At 49.4% G+C, this 6,943-nt stretch overlaps 1 protein-coding gene across 1 annotated transcript in view; it reads left to right on the top strand.

Moving 5' to 3' along the window:
* Elf4 (E74 like ETS transcription factor 4) overlaps positions 1–6,943 on the top strand; it is a 54,279-nt gene that overhangs the window by 24,787 nt on the left and 22,549 nt on the right. The gene's annotated exons all lie outside the window — the stretch shown is intronic.

Genomic DNA, 6,943 nt, shown 5'->3' with positions numbered 1-6,943 from the left:
GGGGGGGGGGGGAGGCAGAGGGCAGGCTACCAGATGGCAAGAGAAGGAGGGAAACTGGAGCCCAGGCCTAGCTACAGGAAGTGAGGCTTGATGTAGAAACATCCTGTCCAGTAGGGGCTAGAGAGGTGGCCACCAGTGATTGCTCCCTCTACTCTGGAGGCAAATTCAGCACAAGGTGGGGCGGCTTGCCTGGGCAGCAGGCCAGGTTCTTGGTTCCTGGCATCTCAAAGGGACATGATCAATCAGTCTCTGTTATGGGTTGCTTATGGGTCTCTGTTATGGGTTGCTGTACCATCTACCACTGCTGGAAAGGCGGGGGAGGTGGTTTGGAGCCAAACTACCCCCATGGAGAAACTCTTCCCCAATGATTGTCTGAGAGAATTTGTTTCTTACGGGAAAAATCATCGCCTTCAGTGTCTGTGAGGAACATTGATTGGAACACAGGATTGTGTCAATTGTGTCAAAGGCCTCCTGCGGCCCTCTGAGAACAACAGTCATATGGCTGATGCTCTTTCAGCTCTGTCTTGCGGTGCCTTTTAATTAGAACCTCAGGGTCAGATCTGGTGCAGCCTTTAGCAGAGATCAGCAGACCTGTCTATTTCACTTTACAGGTGGGGAAACTGGGAATCAGAGGCACAGGGGCTGGGTCACCTATACACGAGACCCGAAATTCAAGCCCTTGCTCTGGAAAGCTTGCCACCATCTTCCCTGATGTGCAAGGTCCCCCACTAGGACCCAGCCCTCCCACATAGGCCTGAATGTGCCCTGCATACTCACTGGACCTGTATGTACTTAACTTTGCTGAAGGCTACAGGATGCCTGAAAGGGGGAAAGAGCCTCAGAGTCATAAATCAAAAGTCTTCTGCTCATCCATGGCCTTGAGTAGACCCTTCTCTGGGCCACAGAGATTCCTAAAAAGTTGAGAAAGGTAATAGTTTTCAGCAGGCATGGCGATGCTTGCCTGTAATCTCAGCACTTGGGAGGTAGAAGCAGAAGAATATTGAGAGTGAGCTACATAGTGAGTTTGAGGTCAACCTGAACTACATGAAACCCTCTTTCAAATCAAACAGAAGAGAAAGAAAAACAATTCTCTAAGAGTGTTAACCCTGGTAGTAGACCATGCATCCAAGAATATTTGAGCAGCATAAATTGGTCTTGATGGGTTTTAAAAATGAAAATAACACAAAGTGGGGTGGGTGGATGCGAGTAGATCTGGGAAGAGTTAGGTTAGGGATCATTATGAGCAAAACAGATCAAATGAAATCCTCAATTGATAACATTTAAAGAAAAACAATTAAAAATACATCTTGGCTTTGTGCAGTGGCTCAGCATTAAAGCATTTGCAGTGCAAGTCTGGAGACCCAGGTCGTTCTATCCCTGGACTCTGGGCAATGATGGAAGAAGAAAGCAAGCGTTATGGAGTTGTCCTTTGCCCTCCACACTCACATCACAGTAAGAAAAAAGGTTTTCAAAAAATAATAACAGAAAAGTAATAATATTTCGTTATTTTAAGAAATAATAAGCTGGGCGGTGGTGGCACACGCCTTTAATCCCAGCACTTGGGAGACAGTGGCAGGCGGATTTCTGAGTTCGAGGCCAGCCTGATCTACAGAGTGAGTTCCAGGACAGCCAGGACTACACAGAGAAACCCTGTCTCGAAAAAACCAATAATAATAATAATAATAATAATAATAATAATAATAATAATAATAATAATATTCACCCACTAGAAACATCTACTTGAGCTTTTTTTGCATTCACAGAATTGCACAGCTATCAGTAGGATCTACTTTACAGTATTTTCATCTTCCTCCAAAGAAACTCCAAATACCACATCCCTTAGAGCTGTTCCCAGTTTTCCTCCAGCCCCAGGGCCTTGGTTCTGAAGGGATACTTACTTTAGATGCTGTAGATGGGTCTTCTTCTTGTTGTTGATGTTGTTTTGGTTTTTTGAGACAGGGTTTCTCTTGTGTAGCCTCGGCTGTCCTGGAACTCACTCTGTAGACCAGGCCGGCTTTGAACTCAGAAATCCACCTGCCTCTGCCTCCCAAGTGCTGGGATTAAAGGCATGCGCCATCACAACCCCGTGATGCTGTAGGTGTTTTGAGATGAAAGTCCAGCCTTGTTGATTAAGGTGTGCTAGCTCAGTTTACTGGGACCTTATATCCAGACACCCTACTAGAAAAACAAACAAACAAACAAACAAACAAAACTAGGGCAAGCCTGATGAACAAGCCCCTGGTTGTGGGCCTGGCATATGTGAGGTCCTTAGAGCTGGTTTTCCATAAATATTTGAATAAACAGATGAACCAACACCCTAAGATAAGAACCTAGACTTCTCAGTATGTGTAAGCTGAAAGTAACTGTATATTTATGGGGCAGGGACCATGGCATGACTACTCTAGGTCTAGAGCCCAAATTCTCTGGTAAGAGCAGGTCACTGAAAGCTCATATGGCCACCATTTTGATAGAGATTTGGTCTGGGAAATTGAGGATTGGTTTATTATAATGATCTCTCATTGAAATTGAGGCCTCAAGAGGTATGAAACCTGGGCCTGGGCAGCTTCCGTAGAAGGGGTCCCTCGGGCTCTGAACCTTCAGTCCCAACAGATGGCCAGCAATATGTGTAGAGGAAACAGACTTTGAGATCAAGGTCACCTAAGTCTGGATTTGAGTTCTGCCTCTATTCTTGACAAGTAACATGACCTTGGTCTTGTTACCTAATCTCTTTGGAGCTTTTCTGCAGTTTGTAAAGTGGATCTGTTCAGCAGGTTGATGGTGCAGGCCTGTGATCCGAGCACTCAGGAAGCCAAGGCCAGAGAGGATCACCACAATTTGAGACTAGCCTGGATAATGTAGTGTGCTAGAGGCTGGGCAGGCAGGGTCAGACCTTGTATACATAAATAAATAGAATTGTTAAAGTAAGATTATCACCAAAACAGATTTCACTAAAAACAAAGTTCAAACAGAATAGCTGCTGTAAAAAGAACTTAGCTCCTACCTCTAGCCCTAACCCTACCACTGCCTAGCTACATTGTAAGGATGAAAGAGAAAAATAATGAAAAGAAATCTGGGCGTGGTGACACACCCCTGTATTTCAAGCAAGCACAGGAGAGGCCAAAGCTGGAGAATCCTTAGTTCTAGACCGGCCTGAGCTATATATGGAGTCCCTCTCTCATGAAACCAAGCACAGCCAGGTGAGGCGGAGCACGTCTTCAGTGTGAGCACTTGGAAGGCAGATCTCCGTACGTCTGAGGAAGAACACTTACTTGCGAGCATGTGGAGGGCCCTGGGTTCAGTCTGAAGCGGTGCAAAGAGAGAAGAAAGGACTGGAAGGAGGTAGTGTCCATAGACTGCTCAGTAGAACAGCAGCCCCACAGCCCAGCGCCCAGAACTGTAAATCCCCACACCTGCCATTGTGTCCTACCCTGTCACTCTGTAATCTTTACTGTCTGGCCCCTCTCCCCAGAAGCAGGGGAAATAACTTCAAATGCTATCAGAGAGTGCAGAAGAAAATCTTGCCCACACTTAAACAAGCACCCACACCCCTTTGCCCCTCCTCCAACAGGCTGTGACTGAGGCCACAGCAGCCACACCCGCAGCAGCTCAGGCCCCAGGACTTGCTCTCCTGCCAACTCCACAAGCGTTTGCCTTGAGCTGGCATTGGCCTCAGTTGCTTCCACCATCCTCCAGGCAGGCTCTCCAGATGTATGCCTCCAGCTTCCAGTCAGCTCATAACCAAACCCTGGGTTTGCGCGGCGGATAGAGGGCGGGGCTGGCAGGGGCCCAGGTGCATATCCAGATGTTGCCTCTGAGACTTTCATGGCATCCTCGAGCCAGCTGTGAAGTAGTATTCACTGAAAAACACAGGAATGAAGGAGCATTTGCGCCCCCCCCCCCAACTAAGGATAATGAGTTAGTGTCTTGAGGGAATCAGTTGTGCTTGGTCTCGGGGAGTACATAGAGAAGAAAAGCAGGGCCCTATTTACTATAAATTATTTTTTTAAATTGTATTTGTTTATTTTAGCTTTTAATGTTAGAAAGATTTATTTATTTATGTAATGTGTATGCATGTTGTGCATGGATGTCTGTGTACTATGTGCAGACCAGGTGTATGATGGGGCCAGAAGGTAGTGTTGGCAAACTGCCATGTGGGTGCTGGGAATCAAACGCATGTCCTCCGTGGCCTGTACTCTGAACCTCTGAGTCATCTCTCCCATCCCTAGACTTGAATTTTTAATTCTGTGTATATGTATGGGTTTGGGTGTGGGTATGTGCACATGAGTACTGGGACCTGTGGAGGCCAGATGTGCCAGCTCCTCCTGGAGCTGCCCGACACGGATGCTGGAACCCAAACTCTGATCCTCTGCAAGATCAGTAAATGCTCTGAACCTCTGAGCCTCTTACTTTTTATGTCATATGTGTATGACCGTGTGTGGGCATGTGTGTGGCCATCAGAAGATAACTTACACCACGTTGTTTCAGGATTCCAGGGACTGAATTCAAGCCATCAGCGTTGGGGACAGGTGTCTCTACCTGCTGTACCCTCTCATGGGTCCAAAGGGCTCTGCTCTTTTGACAAGAGGCCTGGCCTGGATAGGATTCTTGGCAATCAGCAGAGGAAGATGTCAGCCCTGCCAGAGCCGAGTGGGGGTTTCAGGATTGTAGTCCATTTATGTGTCTTGCTGGTCATTGATAAGTATCACCTCTAGGGGCCTCCAAAGCTTTTCTCGCCACTCCTTGAATCTCACTGAACATTGCTATCCTGGAGAGATTCAGTTAGTGGCGTCCACCTACTGCTGGGCACTCACACTAGGCGCCAATTCGGGACCATCCTACTCCAGTACTAGCCTGAGGCCTGAAGGTTGGCAGCAGTGCAGAATCCAGGACCTTGGGCTACTAATGTTTTTCCTGACCCACAGCCTTGGGGATATCTCATGGAGTGGATCATATGCTTAAAAGACTGGCTATAGGGACCCAACTCTATTACTAGGAGTCCCCCCACCATGGACTCCTGGGAGGTGCTTAGGTGTAAGTTGGCAGGAAGGCAGCAGCCACTGTGGACTTCTAGAGTCTACTGTTCCTTATCCCAGAAAGGGCTGCCGCCCTTTGACCTAAAGACAGTGTAATGGTTCTTCATCATTCCCTCTGCCCGTTGGCACTAAGGAGAAGCCCCTGACCCATTATGAAGTCACACTGATTTCAGTATCACCTGCTCTTCTAAAGGAACCCAATCCGCAGTCCTTGGTCTAGTTTCCTCAGAGCCTCTTAGTTTCAACCTGCCCACCTCCATCTGTAGCCACTGTTACTAGTCTATGCAAGGCATTGGCCCCACTCGGCACTCAAGGTCCAGGTTTTAATCCAGGTCCGCAAAGCCCAGACGTACCCTGCTGGTCTCTGAAGGGTAGTCTAGGTGCAGTGATAAAGAGAGGTTGTGGCAACAGCTGGCCCTTCATCAGGTAGGCACTTCTCTGTCTGGCCCCTTCCCACCACACTGGTGGAACTGCTGCCGGGCGGGCGGGCGTCCCCCTTGTGTAGACAGCTGTCTCCTCTGCCTTCCTGTGAGGGATCCTCCCCGTGCACTTTCTGACCTGTGCAGAGCAGGGGCGGGGTTGCAAGGGCCACCAGGCCCCGAAGGGGAAACTGCTGAAACCCCTGGGACAGGAAGTGGTAGAGAGGGGCTGCTTCCTCTCACAGAGCAGGGGTGCGGAGGGGGGGGGCGGGCGGTAGAGAGCTGCCTGTGTCCCGGCCCCCTGCCTGCCTACTGTGAGCCCTGGGAGGCTAGGGAGAAGCGGCAGTCCTTTTCCCTACCTCCCTTCTCTCCAAAAGATGAGGCTTTTCTTGCAGCCCACTGGAGAGGGGGAGGGTGAGAAAAGGAGAGACCTTCTTCAGACGAGGCCATCATCCCTTAGCAGGAGAAGGAATTAGAGACCAGGGCCGACAGATCAGCGGAAAAGAAAGGCTAGCAGGGTAGGTGAGCATGGGACGAGGCACCTGCCTTACCTGCCAGGACAGCAGAAAGCCACAGCTGGCCAGAGGAACCCTTTGTCCTTGAGCCCTTGTTCTGAGAGCAGATGATGTGGAGCACACCTGCTTAGCAGCAGGTTGGAATGTGTGGATCCGTGACTTGTAGCGCATACACAGTAATGGCCTGGGATAAGCAGCTCCAACCCCTCGCTGGGCAGCTGAGGGAACCAAGGCACACAAAGCAGAAGTGTCTTGTTCGAGGTCACATCATGGGCAGAGGCGAGGCCGAGACTCAGGGCTCTGATCCAGAGGCCCTCTTTCTGATGAAAATCCGCTGAGTTGGTAGTTAGCATCCCACACCTCCCCTGGGCACCCCCCCCCCCCCCCCCCCGGGCCCCCCCCCCCCCCCCGCAACGGGGTCCTGGAACATTCTTCTCAGAAATGAGCTTGATGGATGGATTCACACCGAAGGGAGGTAGGGTATTTAATCCAGGGATCAGCAAAGGTTTCTGGAAAGGACCACATAGCAAATATGTCAGGGCTTTGGGGCCCATATGAATGAGCACTAAAGCCCAAAGCAGCCACTGATGGTGTGCAAACCAAGAAGCATCAATCGCTGTGTTCCAAGACAACTCTGTCGATAGGCAACTGAAACTTGAATTTCAGAACATTTGCATGCGTCGTAAACTTCCATCCTTGTGGCCCTTCTTTGATTAAGTTCTTCAAGCCCTACTGGGAGCGAAGTAAAGCTAGGCTGTCAAGAGCAGAGGCTGCTAAATGGGAGGAAGATGATGATGTCTGACTTAAACCTTGAAGGATGTGAGGGAATTAAAGCCACAGAAGTCGAGCGAGGGCCTAGCTGGCCTAAGGGACAGTGTGAATAACGGCATGGCAATGGGGAGTCACTGTGAAAGTTAACCGTGCTCCGTACATGTGTGGCTTCATTGTTATTTGCCAGCCACAGTTGCTCTTTTTT

This window comes from Mastomys coucha, chromosome X (genome assembly GCF_008632895.1).
Source record: "Mastomys coucha isolate ucsf_1 chromosome X, UCSF_Mcou_1, whole genome shotgun sequence".
Classification (NCBI taxonomy): domain Eukaryota; kingdom Metazoa; phylum Chordata; class Mammalia; order Rodentia; family Muridae; genus Mastomys; species Mastomys coucha.
The sequence above is the reverse complement of the archived record's forward strand: the minus strand, read 5'-3'. Positions and strand labels throughout refer to the sequence as shown.